A 15,528-nucleotide genomic window follows, 5' to 3' on the forward strand; every position below is an offset into this window, starting at 1 on the left:
AGAATTACCCAATTAAAAAAAAAAGAATCTAGATTTGGTAACTCAAATTAGCAGTATTTTCTTTCTAAATTCAAGCTGCAATCTCAGAATTAGTTGGCTGACTTTGGTTTAGTTGGTATTTATGTAGGATTTCTCTGAAAGATAAGGAAACAGACAAGAGGGATTATGACATTTCAAATGACCTCTGGGGTCCAGGTGGCACCCAGACGCTCACTTGGCCTCCGAGGTTATTACCATCCTTGTTTGCTTTGACACTTAGAGGCACGACATGCCTTTGTGCTGTTTGCAAAAAGCTGGGCGAGTTGAAAAGCATAGATTGAGTACATTTCCAATGGTGTTTGGGTCTGCAAGCATTTGTTTTCTGAGCGCTGCCGAGTGCTGGGCCAGGGCTGCGTGGAGAGAGCTGTTTCCGTTGCGCAGACTGGCTGCCTGATGTCCTAGGTGCTGATAGCGGCCGCCGACGAACCCTGCTCCTTTCCATTTCGCCAGGTCCTCATTTAATCGGAAAACACGGTAGCTGCAGACGCACAGAGACTTTTTCCTCTTCTCCTTTCCCCCCTCTCCCCCCTCCCTAGACCTCTCTGGGGTTTGACGTCACGTGTGCTCCTTTTGGTTGCCATAGCAACCCCATTCCCCAAGCCCTCTGTCCGTCTCCTCTGGTCGGTTCCACAATGGTACAGGCAGCATCGCGCTGCACAATGGTTTCCAGGCAGTGAAAGAGGGTGATTCAGCAAGCCACTCTTCGTCTTCTTCTTTTTTTTAAACCTCCCCTTCTCTTTTTATTTTTATGGGGGTGGTTGGTGCTTGTTCTGTACTTAGCATTTTTCTTTCCTTTTTCGTTTTTACGGTATTCCATTTTTCTCCTCACCCCTCAATTCCTAGGGGCTTGAATGACTTTACGCTTGGGTTTTCTTGGCAATCACCTGTCCATCATTAATTTTAAACAATTTCCCCACCTCCAAACAATCTATTCCTTATTACAGTTCGGAATGTGGTTAATGAGAGACAAGTAGGGAGGATTTCTGGGGCAAACACTGCTGGATCAGGATCGTAGTTCTCAAGCACGGAATGGTAGGTGGCTCTTTGCTCATTCTGGGTTCTAACCGGTTTTTTGGAGGGTGGTGTTATGTCTATTGATTGCTCCTGGTGGGGCGGGAGAGTGAGCGTGGGAGAGGGGGGCAGAGATGGGGTGGATAGGAGATTAATGAAGTGAACTACCTCTGAGGCAAGAAGCCACCAGCTTTTCCTTCTGTGCAGAGCATCTCTCCCAGGACTTGGGCGTGTTGAAACCTTTCTGTTTGGAGTGAGGGTTGGCAGAGGGTGGGAGGGAGCATTTTTATTGTGACCAGGGGTTTTTTAGACCATTGCAGATCTGCAAAAAGGAAGAGAAAATTAGAGAGAGAGCGAAACAGCTGTGCTTGTTAGAAGTGCTTGCCTTAGTCCCATATTTAAGAAATGCTGTGGGCTCCGTAAAACATTAAAATCACATCTTTAAGTTATGCATTTATGTTTACTTCATGAGATGTTGTGCTTAGAGAGATATTTGGGGACATATTTACATATTTTAGTTAGGGAACGGTATTTTTTTTTTTTTTATATTGTAGTTGCAAAACTAACAGCATTACTCTTGCAGAGAGACCCAAGGCTAAATCTGAGCTGGAGAGAGGAACATAGAATGGGAAGTAGGGGTGGGGGGTGGTCAGGTTAAAGGTAAGAGGAAACATTGGCACTGCAGTCGTACAGGTAAAGGGTCCCTTTAAGAAAGTGAGCTAGTCCACAGCAGGCAGCATTTTTTTCTTTATGGCATGGTTCCCAGGTGCTCTGTACTGGGATACCGTGTCCCCTAGAAATGTCAGAGCCCATTTGGGAGAAAAAGGTCTATCATCAGAGAGGACCAGGGCAATATATTTAGCGGAATTGATGTCTTTGTGCCTGCAGCAAAATAAATGTGATTTATTGGAAGATCTTCAAGTAAATCAAGACTAGAGCCATTTCAAGAAAATTATGGGCCTATTTCTCCCTCCCCCCCCCCCCCATTTAAATCTAGAGACCAAGTCTCTGCTTTTACCCCCTTAAATGCATACATTCCTAGGGTACTGCAATTTAACCACAGCAGAAGAACAGCTTATCCCGTGGCAGCTGGCGCTGAGGCAGTCACAAGGTTGTTTACATGGGCTGTCTTTGCTGCAGAGCTCCACAGTGTCTGCACAGCCGCCCTCCCTTTCTTGATGTGTTGACAGTAACTTTTATGAACAGACCCGACAGAGGCAGGCTAAGTCCTATGGGACAGGCCACAGTTTAGACGGAAGGAAATTGGGTCTAAGTGCACCAGGCATTTGGCAGTCCGAGGTCTGATTTCTTCCTCTGCCCCTCGTCTGCCAGTTGTCAGACCCCGGAAGGTCTCAGAACGCTGATGCATGTGTTAAAATGGTTGCAGGAAGGCCCATGACTCTGAGAGAGGCTTCTGTAAATTTTCTGCCTTAGGTGAGTGTTTCTGTTGTACATCTAGACAGGGATGCTCACGCTTATGGATGAGGTTGCCAGCTTCCGACTCCACTTTGGAGCCATCGGATTATAGGGGTCAGACACTTTGGATGTAGTAGTTTTGCCATCTCTGGGTATGTATTCCTTCCACTACCTTGATCTCATTCTTAGAATTGACACAAAGTACTAAGTTAGCTTATTTGATCACACAAAACACACTGGGTTTTCTCGCCCTGACAACGGAACTGGAAAATCCAATGACAAAGGTGGTATGACCTTAGATATTAAAAGAGTCTTCTTGCTTCCTCATTTGCGCATCACTCCCTCTCGTTGTTGCAAGGTGTCTTTAATCCGACAGTCTCCTGGTGTTATAAAATCTTCACAGTGTGGGTGAAAAGACTCTTGATGATGAGACAGTAAGAAATGATACGACCAGTGGGAAAGACCAGGTGCTGCCTCCAGCTTCCTGCTTGTCTGCCCCAGAGCAGCATCTGCTGTGGGGAGGAGCGTGTTTGCCAGGCTAGAAGGCGATGTTCACGAACAGATCCCAGAGGGGCCAAGTGTGTTTTTGCTGTCATTGTCTGGTATGTCTGCAGCTATTAGTGTTTAATGGTTTCATAGTGTGTGGTCAATATTTTTCACGGCTGAAATGAACTGAGAATGGATGGTGGATGCCCTAAAATATGTGTATATTTTAAAATTACAGGAAAATTCATAGGATTTCCCTTGTTAGTATATCCTATAGGAATATCATAAGCAAAAGGAATCTGCCTGATTTTTAAGAAATGTGATAAAGCCTCCCATATTTAAAGGGAGGGCTTTTTGTTTGTTTGTTTTTGTGTGTGTGTGTGACTTTATGTAAGTGAATCTTAGTGTAACAGTCTTTGAATACAGATGATAAGGGAAAGAAGGCAAATTGGGTTTCTCTTGTTAAGCACGAGGGCAGATGCTCTCCCTTCCTGATCTAGTTCTGGCTGCAGGTCCTATTTGTAGCCATAAGACTTTACATGGGATTGGTGTGCTCAAATAAAATGATTGTTTAGTTGCTAGTGAGAATAATGAACTCAAAGCAAGAGAGACTTGCTTCACTTAGAATAAGAAGTGATAAATTGACATTTTAAATTCTTTCTCCATTGCCCCTGTTTTGTCTTGTAGTCTCCTTTATGTTTTTGGTTGGACATTGCAACACTTATGCAAAAAAGAGGCACAAAGTGTCCAAGGATGACACAAAAGCAGTATCGTGCCTTATTTGCTATAGGCTGAGGGCTTCCTTCCTACCATACTTGCATCTCTTACAGCTTCTTCCGAGGACTAAGGACTTGTGGGAAAAGTTGGGCACATAGACTAAAGGAGGAGATGCTTATTGATAAAGAACAGAATCCATTTGCTTCTTTAGCATATGAGAGATATTTATTGCATTGCATAAGTCTGAAATGAGACACTGCTGCTGATTCAGATACAAGATCATGCTGCAAATTGATTGAAAATTTAATTTGGATCTGGAGCCTGGATTTTCAGAAATGTACCTATCTGTACATATTTTCATAGCAGACTTGTAAGGGTTTTGACTAAAGATATCTTAGTTTGAGTACATTTTATCCTTATAAGAGAATCAAGGCAAAGAGGAAAAAGTGGAAAGCCTGTATGTTTCAGGTTCTGTTTCCCCCCACTATTGAATGAAAAAGAACTCCATTTCTTAATTGTGAATCTTGGTAGAAACTCTAAATGGAGACTTCAGGTGATCTTTGAAAATTCTTAAATTGAGAGAAACATTTTTTTAGTTTAAAAAGTGGACTGCGAGTTTCTAATTATTTTTGATAAAGGATTTTCTAGTTGAATTGACATTTTAGATTTATAACAAGCCTTTCTTACTGGTCTTGTCCCTGGTGACTGTGAGATGTGAAACTCATAGGCTTGTAGAACTAATGCTCCTGGAATGGAAATTAAATTTTCAGTGGAGAAAGAAAGAACTAAAGTTTCCTTAGAAGCATTCCTAACCCATAGCTGCTCTAAAACCTCGCATGGCACACAGGTATAAAATGAAATTCTCCTCCAGGGCAATTAGGCATTTGCAGAGTGGCCTGCAGAATAACAAACAAGACTTCTGCTACGTGTGTGTGTGTGTGTGTGTGTGTGTGTGTGTAAGCAGGAAAACACACACATAACCCAGTACTGACTTGTCTTCATGGATGTAAAACCGCCTCCTGGGTTTTGGATGTTAACCTGCCTGGGTGCTCCATGTACTTCGTGAAAACGAGTTTCTTAAAGTAATCATCCTCTTCTCATACATTGGAAATAGGATCTGAAAGCCCAGATAGAGAAGTCAGGCTGGTGTGTCTGTTATTGGGCAATGTTCATTCAGCGTCTGTGCTTCCTCTGTCATAGCACTTATCCTGCAGCACAGTAATTGCCTCTTCCTGGGCTTCATGTATTCACTACTCAATTATAATCTCTGTCAGGCACTGACTGTGTCTGCCTGGTGCATAGTAGGGGCACAATCAATATTCCATGAATGAAGGTATCCCATGCACAGAGTTATCTAAGTACTGTGGGTGATAGAGTTTGGGAAACTGTAACACAGCTTCTGGGCTTCCCTGGTGGCTCAGATGGTAAAGCATCTGCCTGCCATGCAGGAGACCTGGGTTTGATCCCTGGGTCAGGCAGATCCCTTGGAGAAGGGAATGGTTACCCACTCCAATATTTTCCCTTGGGAGATCCCATGGACAGGGGAGTTCATGGACTCTCAAAGAGTCAGACATGACTGAGCAACTAACACACACACATACAGCACAGCTTTTGCCATTAGGGAGCTTATAGTCATTTAGGGAGATGAGGTTAAATAACAAACGTGGTATATGATCAAATGTCCCTATTCAACAAATGCAATAGGGATTCACAGTAGAAAGAAATTCACCCCTTCTGAAATGGTGGTAGGCCACGTTGGGATGGGGAGGGCAGGAAGATGTGGTGGGGGAGAAGTCCAACCACAGTTGTAAGTACTTGGCCTGGAAGGGAACTCTTGCTTGGAACAGCTGTGTGTGTGCTCAGTCATGTCTGACTTTTTGCAACCCCATGGACTGGAGTCTGCCAGCCTCCAGTCCATGGGATTTTCTAGGCAAGAATACTGGAATGCTGGAATGCATTGCCATTTCTTCCTCCAGGGGTTCTTCCCGATCCAGGGACTTAACCTGCATCTCCTACATTGGCAGGTGGGTTCCTTACCACTGAGCCACCAGGGAAGCCCTAGAACATAGAAAACTGGCACAGTCCTGGAGATTTTTTTTCCATTATAATGTCAAAAAGTAACAGTAACAGACTGAAGTTACAAACCTACTTTTGTAACTGGATCAGATAATGGAAAAATATACATACAGGTCTCTTTCTAGCTTTACACCAACTTCAGTTTTTAACATTTTAATTTATTTTTTGCCTTCTTTATTAAATAATTTTTGTTCGAGTATGGTTGCTCAAATTCAGTTTAGTTTCATTTTATTTCACATAGTTCAAAACTTTTTCAACTTCTCCTTTATCGATGACTCTGTAATTCATTTTTCCATGTGAACCCATTGTTCTTGTATGAGGAGCAGACTGTGCAAACATGTAACAGGGAGCTCATGGTTGAAGCCGAATAGGGTGCCTCCTATCACAAACTCAAATCCATGTCATCCAAGGTAACAATTACTAATTGGGCTTATGTTCAGATGTTAAAATATCCAGCTACTCTGGTGATGGCCACACCAAAGTTCTAGTGTTTGATGAATTTGAACAGAGCGAACTACCTTGAGATTTTACTCCTTTCCCTTGTGTGCTCACTACCCATCCCCCAACGTCTTTGTTAGTCTTTTGACTTTTCTAAATGCAGGTGAAATCCCCACTGAAATGGTAAAATCAAACTTGATTGTGTTTTTGCTTTGATTTTAGGCTAGCGTGAGAAACACCAACGGCAACACCATCTCAGATCTCTGTTATGGCGACTCAGGCAAGAAGCTGTTGAATTAGACCCATTTCCTGTAGATGAGAAACTATACAAGCAGTGGTGAGTTGCAAACTTAAACACATTCCTTAGCAGGAAACATGTGATCTACATAACCAGTTTAAATATTGCATATGATTTAGTGTGTGGATCTGAAGAAATACTGCTCCCAAATCATGTCAACTAAAGAGGTGAAAATCAGTGTTTAACTGATGGTGTGGTGCTATTAATACCACGTGAAGGAGCTTGAGGCCTTTAGGGGCATAAGTGCGTCATCCAGCACCATAATGCTTCCGCCCTGGATGGTACTAGTCTAAGTGAGATGATCGCAGTGAGCAATTTCCTGGGGCTGCGTAACAGTTGGGTATTTACATAACAGTATTTTTCAGTGGCATTTATTATCTGCAACATAATTCTACATTTTACTGCTTCATCTTCTCTAGGAGAATACTGGTTCTGATCTAAATTCTAACACTTAATTCCTTTCAGGAACATATATGCTCGTATATGGGGCTTCCCAGGTGGTGTTAGTGGTAAAGAACCCACCTGCTAATGCAGGAGACACGAGAGATGCTGAAGACACAGGAGACGCTGGTTCGATCTCTGGGTCGGGATGATCCCCTGGAGGAGGCCATAGCAACCCACTCCAGTATTCTTGCCTGGAGAATCCCATGGACAGAGGAGCCTGGTGGGCTACAGTCCATATAGGGTTGCAAAGAGTCAGACACGACTGAAGTGACTTAGCCCACACACAGCATGCGTGTACATATATATGTGTATATAAGATATATGTGATATATATTAACATAACATTTAGATCTTTAGACATAAGGGAAGAGAAACCACATCATAGTTTTATAAAACTCGATTTGTGGACATTTTAGCCTACAAATTCTTTGCTTAATAAAGACAGTATTAAAAATAGATCCAGCTGCTTTGTTATTTGGAATCATTTTAAAATCTTATTATTTTATAAAAATATCAGCTCACATAGGCAAAATATATTTTTTAATACTTGATGCTTCATAGTTGCCAATGTCAATAATCAATAGACTCCAGTGGAGATGAACCAGGTATAATCTGTCAAACAACATCTCTGAGAAATAGATTATGACAGTGATGCTTGTAAGACTCCAAAAGAAGCTGTTTTGAACGAGTGATCGATATCTCTCTTTCATTTGTTTATTGGCTTATATAACTCTGGGTATATAGGCTGTGCTATGAATCAATGCATAACCCATAACTGTGGAGGACTGATGAAATTAACCTTGTACTTATTTCACATCATGATTCTTATTACAGTCTGATTATGATTACATTGAGGAAGCAGATATAATAGTCATCACTATGCTGTACTTAATCAATATGTGTTAAATGATTGTTATGACTGAGAAAATACGTAATTGCCAGTAATCAACCATTTTGATTTCAAACAAGGGTGATTTTTTTTTATGGCTGAACTTAATCTTTTGAGTTATGGGTCACTCCCAGTGATGTCAAAAATATATATTGCCCCCTCTTAAACATGTATTCATTAAGCAAACATTTACTGAGAATCTGTGGTGTAGATATCATCCTTTGCACTTGGGACAGATGAAGAAGACAGCACCTGCTTTAAAGGAGCCGTGTTTAAAGTATGTGACACTTACGATAAAGTATGTCATTAAAACAGGGAGCGATTTCTAAAGAGTGGGGTACTTATCCACTGCTGTTAAATGGGTAGCCATCTAGTGCTGAAGGAAGTGCCGCCGAGGAGAGTCTAAGACAGATGGGATGGGGGCCTGGAAGGGAAGGCTTCCCAGAGGGAGCGAGATTTTAGCTGAATGTTAAGGACAATAAGAGGTTAGCTAGAAGAAGGGGAACAGTGAGAACGTTTTTCAAGGGCCTAGAGACTTGAGGGAGCATGATTGATGGGGGAGCGAGATGTCATTTACTGCGCTGGGGCATAAATGGGGGTGGGAAAGATAAAGCTGAAGAAAGGTACAGGGGATATAACATGGGAGAGTTTTTAAGACAAAGCTAAGGAGTTTGTATTTTATTCCACAATAAAGAACCTCTGAAAGATTTTAAGTAGAATGATGCTATGAAACTTATTTTTTAGAAAATACCATGTACTCTAGATCCCATGGACGGAGGAGCCTGGAAGGCTGCAGTCCATGGGGTTGCTGAGGGTCGGACACGACTGAGCGACTTCACTTTCACTTTTCACTGTCATGCATTGGAGAAGGAAATGGCAAGCCACTCCAGTGTTCTTGCCTGGAGAATCCAAGGGACAGGGGAGCCTGGTGGGCTGCTGTCTATGGGGTCGCACAGAGTCGTACACAACTGAAGCGACTTAGCAGCAGCAGAAAAGTACATAAAACAAATTCAGTTAAAGAATAATTACAGAGCAAACCTTGTATGACCACCAAGTAGACTCCCAGTAAGCCCTCTGTGCTCCTCTAAGACCACATGCTTTCCCTTCCCCACTAGAGGTAACCACTACTCTGCCTCTTGTCACTTCTTCCCTTGCCTTTCTTTGTAGGTTTTCAATCTTGTAATCGTGGTGAAAGAAAGTGACAGTTGCTCAGTCATGTCTGACCCTTTGCGACCCCATGGACTATAGCCCATCAGGTTCCTCTTTCCATGGAATTCTTTGGGCAAGAATGCTGGAATGGGTTGCCATTCCCTTCTCAAGGGTATCTTCCTGACCCAGGGATTGAACCTGGGTCTCCTGCATTGCAGGCAGATTCTTTACTGTCTGAGCCACCAGGGAAGCCATGGTAGTATATATGTATTCTTAATCACTTGATTTTGTGAAACCCTCTAGTGAAAGTGAAAGTTGCTCAGTCGTGTCCTACTCTTTTTTTTTTTTTTAATTTTATTTTATTTTTAAACTTTACATAATTGTATTAGTTTTGCCAAATATCAAAATGAATCCGCCACAGGTATAAACATGTAAAATATCATGTAAGAAACGAGTTGCCAGTCCAGGTTTGATACACGATACTGGATGCTTGGGGCTAGTGCACTGGGACGACCCAGAGGGATGGTATGGGGAGGGAGGAGGGAGGAGGGTTCAGGATGGGGAACACATGTATACCTGTGTCCTACTCTTGTGACCCAATGGACCATGGAATTCTCCAGGCCAGAATACTGGAGTGGGTAGCCTTTCACTTCTCCAGGGGATCTCCCCAACCCAGGGATCAAACCTAGGTCTCCCACATTGCAGGTGGATTCTTTACTAGCTGAGCCACCAGGGAAGCCCAAGAATACTGGAGTGGGTAGCCTATCCCTTCTCCAGCAGATCTTCCCAACCCAGGAATTGAACTGGGGTCTCCTGCATTACAGGTGGATTCTTTACCAACTGAGCTATCAGGGAAGCCTGTGAAACACTGCAAGGCTCATGTTAATGTATGTGGTTTATTCAAGTAACTTATGTGGTATTTTACTCTATGAATACCTCAAAATTTACTTATCCACTTCACCACTGATAGACATTTGGATCGTTTCTACATTACGTATGTGTGTCTGTGTATGTATGTTGTTGTTGTTCAGTCATTAAGTCATGTCCAACTATTTGCAACCCTATGAACTGCAGCATGCCATGCTTCCCTGTCCTTCACTATCTCCTGGAGTTTGCTCAGATTCATGTCCATTGTGTCCATGATGCTATCTAACCATCTCATCCTCTGTCATTTTCTTCTCCTTTTGCCTTCAAACTTTCCCAGCAACAGGGTCTTTCCCAATGAGTCAGCTCTTTGCATCAGGTGGCCAAAATATTGGAGATTCAGCTTCAGTATCAGTCCTTCAGTGAACGTTCAGGGTTGATTTCCTTCTGTCAATCCAAAAGGAAATCAACCCTAATTATTAACCTGAGTTATTTCTATATAAATGTACTAAGTAAATTTTAATAAATACATATATTTATATATGATAACATTAAGTATACATATGCTACTTTTTATGCACATATTGTTGCTCATAGATTCTAGAGTACATGCGTAAGAACTTCTGTAGGATACATATCAAGGAAAGGAACTCTTGAGTTTTGGGGTATGTGCACATTAAGTTTTTCTGCTGCCGCTGCTGCTGCTAAGTCGCTTCAGTCGTGTCCAACTCTGTGCGACCCCATAGATGGCAGCCCACCAGGCTCTGCTGTCCCTGGGATTCTCCAGGCAAGAACACTGGAGTGGGTTGCCATTTCCTTCTCCAATGCATGAAAGTGAAAAGTGAAAGTGAAGTCGCTCAGTCGTGTCTGACTCTTAGCGACCCCATGGACTGCAGCCTACCAGGCTCCTCTGTCCATGGGATTTTCCAGGCAAGAGTACTGGAGTGGGTTGCCATTGCCTTCTCCAAGTTTTTCTAAATAATGCCAAATATTTTCCTCAATCAATTGCATGAATTTATGTTCCTATCAGCAGTATATAAGAAGCTCTATATCCTCACCAACTCTTTATTTTTAAGTTCTCAAAATTTGCTGATCAGGTGGATGCATAATTGTACTCATGGAAGTAGTAGTTTGCATTTGCTGACTACTAAGGAAGAAGAATTTTTTTAATTTTTATTGGCCATTTGATCTTCTGTTGTGAAGTGCCTGCTAAAGTCTTTATGCGACTAGTCTTTCAGAATGACAACTAGCACTTATGGAGTTCTTGCTGTGTAATAAGCACTGTGCTAAGCACTTTACAAACATTTAATCCTCATGTCATCCCTATGATTTATAGATAAGGAAACTCAGGTTTAGAGAGGTTAAATAACTTGCTAGCAATCACATAACTAAGAAGCAGAGGATTTAGCATTTAAGCCTAGGTCTTTCTGACTCCAGAGTTCTTCAGTTTCTTTTTTTTAAATTTATTTATTTTTGGTTGTTCTGGATCTTCATTGCCGCAAGTTGCTTCATTTTCTCCCGTTGTGGTGAGTGGGGGCTACTCTTACGTGGGCTTCTCACTGGAGTTGTCTTTTCTTGTTGTGCAGAACAGGCTCTAAGTGCTCGGGCTTCAGTGGTGGGCCCAGTAGTTAAGGCTTGTGGGCTGGAGGGTGAGGGCTCGGCAGTTGTGGTACATGGGCTTAGCTCCTCCATGCATGTGGGGTTTTCCTGGATCAGGGATTGAACCCATGTCTTCTGCATGGCAGGCGGATTCTTTACCACTGTGCTACCAAGCAGTTTCTTGAATCATGTTTGAAAGGGGTTTAGATTAGAGCCAGGGGACTTATCAGCTACTATTGCGGGAGCTCAGCTAAAAAATAATAAGGGCATAAACAAAAGAATCATCAGTAGGACACAGTGCAAATTAATTGGACCCAGTAATGAATGTCATGGGTGAAGAAGAGGGAGGATTTTAAAGTCTCAAATTTTCAGACCTGGTGGCTAGGTAGCTTCAAAGTTAGTAATACAATGTATATTTAAATATATTCTAGGTCTTGTGGTAGGCTTTAAGAATATATTTTATGGTTGCACTATTCAATGAGAGATGAATTTAATTCATAGGATTATAAAGTTTAGGGTTTAAAGAGACCACAGTGTTTACTTGGGTCAACTCTTTACTGTTTTAAAATGTGAAACCTAGTGTGAAAAGAAGTGTCTTGGTCGAGATCACATGTTACTGTCAGATTAAGAAGAGACACTTGGATGACAGAGAATGCAAAGAAATAGCAACTTTTTAAATTTTTTAAAAATTTAATAAGTTAAAATAAATTGACCTACTTTATCTTCTAAACATGTCTCACATCAGTTCCCTTTGAAATAAATCTATTGCTAACAGCACAAATTAGGCCCTCGTCATCACTGTGAGCAGTTTTATTTAAAGTAGGCTAGCATATTATCTTCTTGCTCATGATTCTACCAATGAAACCTCCAGATTCGATGTGCAGTTTTTACTGTGTAACCGCCCAGCTTACTTAGATATGCTCCATTGCCTATGTAATAAATTCCCCTCTACTTAAAATATACCATACTCCCATCTACCTCCAATTTAGCAATGAATATCTCTCCAATTACCTGGGGACCCCAATGTGCTTCAGTTTCATCACACACTCAAGTGTTTCTTCTGTAATTTACTTCATATTGTCTCTTCCGCCTGTATTCACCCTCTCCACCCTTTACTTAGTCATTGGCCATTTTTTAAGACCTTTGCAATTCAAAGAATGATCCGAGGACCAACAGCTCAAACGCTGTCTGGGGCTTGATTAGAATTGCAGCATCTCAAGCCTCTCCTACATCTACTGATTCAGAATTTTTCCCACAAGATTCTCAGGTGATTTTGTGTTCAAGAGGCGCTGCTTAGACTTACATTAGACTTCATCAGATGTTATCTCCTTCCAGAAACCCTTCCTGAATCCTTCCATAAGGCTGAGGTGTTCTCACCTCAGCCTATGCATGTCTATCTCACCGCATTTTATTGTTCAGTTGCTCAGTCACATGCACCTGTTTGTGACCCCACGAACAGCATCATGCCAGGCTTCCCTGTCCTTCACTGTCTCCCAGAGTTTGCTCAAACTCATGTCCATTGAGTTGGTGATGCCATCTAACCATCTCATCCTCCTGCCTTCAGTCTTCCCCAGCATCAGGGTCTTTTCCAATGAGTTGGCTCTTCCCATCAGGTGGCCAAAGTATTGGAGCTTCTCACTGCATTACTATAGTGTTTTATTAACTGTTTAATGTCTATCTCTCCACCTTAGCCTGTGAGTAATTTGAGCCAGATCTAATTATCTTTGACTTGTCTATGCCTAGCACAGTGCCTGATACTTGTTAGTACTGCATGAATATATGTTGGCTGGCTGATAAAACAAAGAAGGCTGTTAGGCTGCTTTCCAGATTGTACAATTTCCAAATTGTATCCAGAGGTACAATTTTTGATGCATTTTTTGGTAGTCTAGTTATTTTTCTACAAAGTCCCTTGGGCTATGTTTTTTCTCCTTGTTATTTTCTTTCTCCTTCCTCTGTTTCTTTTTCTTTCTTTTTTTCTATTTATATATCTTTCCATATCCATATATATATATATGTATATATATATAGAGAGAGAGAGCTTCTCTTCCCAGGTGGCTCAGTGGTAAAGAATCTGGCTGCAATGCAAGATGCTGTGTTGATCCCTGGATTGGGAAGGTCCCCTAGAGGAGGGCATGGCAACCCACTCCAGTGTTTTTGCCTGGTGAACCCCATGGACAGAGGAGCCTGGAAGGCTGCAATCTACACGGTTGCAAGGAGTCATATACGACCGAAGCTACTGAGCATGCGTGCACCATGTATGTATATTTCTCTCTGACTTTGTGTCTTGATTTAAGGAGCCAGAATGTCCTCTGGCTCTCAGTTCTCATGTTTCTGACCCTGATATAATGTGTGAGATTCCCACTTACTCCTTTGGTTGAAGACTGTTCCTATTACAATAGAAATCTTATGAGAATTCCCTGGTGGTCCAGCGGTTAGGACTTGGTGTTTTCACTGCTGGGGTCTGGAGAACTGGTTGGAGAACTAAGATCCCACAAGCTATGCTGTGAGGCCCCCCAATATTATGAGGTAAAGTGATTGGAGAACTAACCTGATAAACTAACTTCATGGATTTTGAATATAGATAACATCCATGGTTGGTTAAATGTCTTACTGCATTAACATAGGAGACTAAGGAAATGGAATATGTAGGAAAAGTTGTTACATGGAGAGGGAATTAAGAGTGGTCTGAAAGAAAGTGCTTTTAAGGGGTTTAGCAGATTATTTAAAATTTTTCATTATATTATTTCTGGAAAAGGAAGAGAACTTGATGTTAGAGTCTCACTGCAGCTTTGTCATGAATTAATACCTGTTGGGTCAAGTCTTAATCTAGTTGAGTTTCAATTGTGTATGAGGGAGTTGTGATAGATGATGTTTCTTTTTGACTATAAAAATTATATGGATTAAATTGTACAGATTGAATTAAAGCATAGATTAATGCCCTGAAGGCCAGGCCAAGTGGAGTACCTTGGTGAGGGTGGCCTTGGTCGGTGAAGGGACTTTATAGGGATGACAAGCAGCGTCATGGGCAGCTGAAGGGGAAGAATAGGCCAGATAGAGATTTAGAGGATCTTGAAGATAGACTCGCCTATGCCCAGTTTTGCTTTGACCTGCCCCCTTTTATTATCTTTGGCTTAATTCTACCCATTCTCACTCTAAATCTAGGGATAAAGTATTTTAACTATAGCAAGTCACCTCTAATTATTGAGATTTTATTATCCATAAGGAAGATAACTTATGCATACACAACCACATTGACTGCATCTGTTTTCCTAATTTGTATCTTTCTTTATCTTAAAATTATCCTCTTATATTGAAGGATTAGTGTGTGTAAATGTTTGTTCATTTATTTATGAGAAGATTCTTTAAAACTTTGTCTTTAAAATCATGGTTTCTAAGCTGTATTTGGGATGTACCAACACATCGGATAAGACTACTGGCATCTTAATCACCTTGAAATCATATCAATGTGACACGTTTACTTGAAGGTTAATAATTTCAGTGGACAGATTACTGTGGTAGAATTTTTGAAGAATGAAGAAGACACGTCTCCTTCTTTTCCCTCCCTCCTTCCTTTTTTCCTTCCTGTTTCCCTTCCTCTCTCCATCCCGTCCTCTCTTCCCTCCTGCCTTCCTTCTTTCCTTTCTCTCTCAAGTATTTATTGGCTGCTTCTGTGCTAGGTGCTGCAGCGTCAATAATAAATTTATCTTACACGTAGGGTGGATAGTTGTTTTAATGGAGGACAAGTTTGGGGAACAGTGCAATTACAAATCACTCAACTAATTACTCAGACCTTCTTGACTGGGGCTTCCCAGAAACACATGAGTCCCTGCTCTCTAAGGTAGCCATTCTCAGACTTTGTGGCCTCAGGATTCCTTTATACACTCCATAGTTGTTGAAAAACCTGAAGACGTTTTGTTCATGTGCGTTATATCCATTGGTATTTGCCTGCGTGCCCAGTCACTCAGTCGTGTCTGACTCTTTGTGACCCCATGGACTAGCCAGCCAGGCTCCTCTGTCCATGGGATTTCTCAGGCAAGAATACTGGAGTGGGTTGCCATTTCTTTCCCCAAGGGATCTTCCCGACCCAGAGATTGAACCCACA

General features: G+C 41.8%; 1 protein-coding gene across 49 annotated transcripts in view; it reads left to right on the top strand.

The window, feature by feature from the left end:
- Positions 1–286: 286 nt before the first annotated feature.
- The window catches only part of MAPK10 (mitogen-activated protein kinase 10), a 373,060-nt gene continuing 357,818 nt past the window's right edge, over positions 287–15,528 (top strand). For 12 of the 49 annotated variants that reach the window (XM_086404928.1, XM_086404949.1, XM_086404929.1 and 9 more), the window contains exons 1-3: positions 608–722; positions 984–1,071; positions 6,406–6,520. The gene's annotated coding sequence lies outside the window, so the exon portion shown is untranslated. Of the gene's footprint in view, positions 514–605; positions 1,072–2,965; positions 3,069–6,405; positions 6,521–15,528 lie in introns of those variants that run through there. The other 37 variants (XR_015165198.1, XR_015165197.1, XR_015165199.1 and 34 more) reach the window with 17 other exon arrangements.

Source organism: Bos grunniens, chromosome 6 (genome assembly GCF_055505025.1).
Source record: "Bos grunniens cultivar Pamir isolate PY7600 chromosome 6, Bosgru_T2T1.0, whole genome shotgun sequence".
Lineage (NCBI taxonomy): Eukaryota > Metazoa > Chordata > Mammalia > Artiodactyla > Bovidae > Bos > Bos grunniens.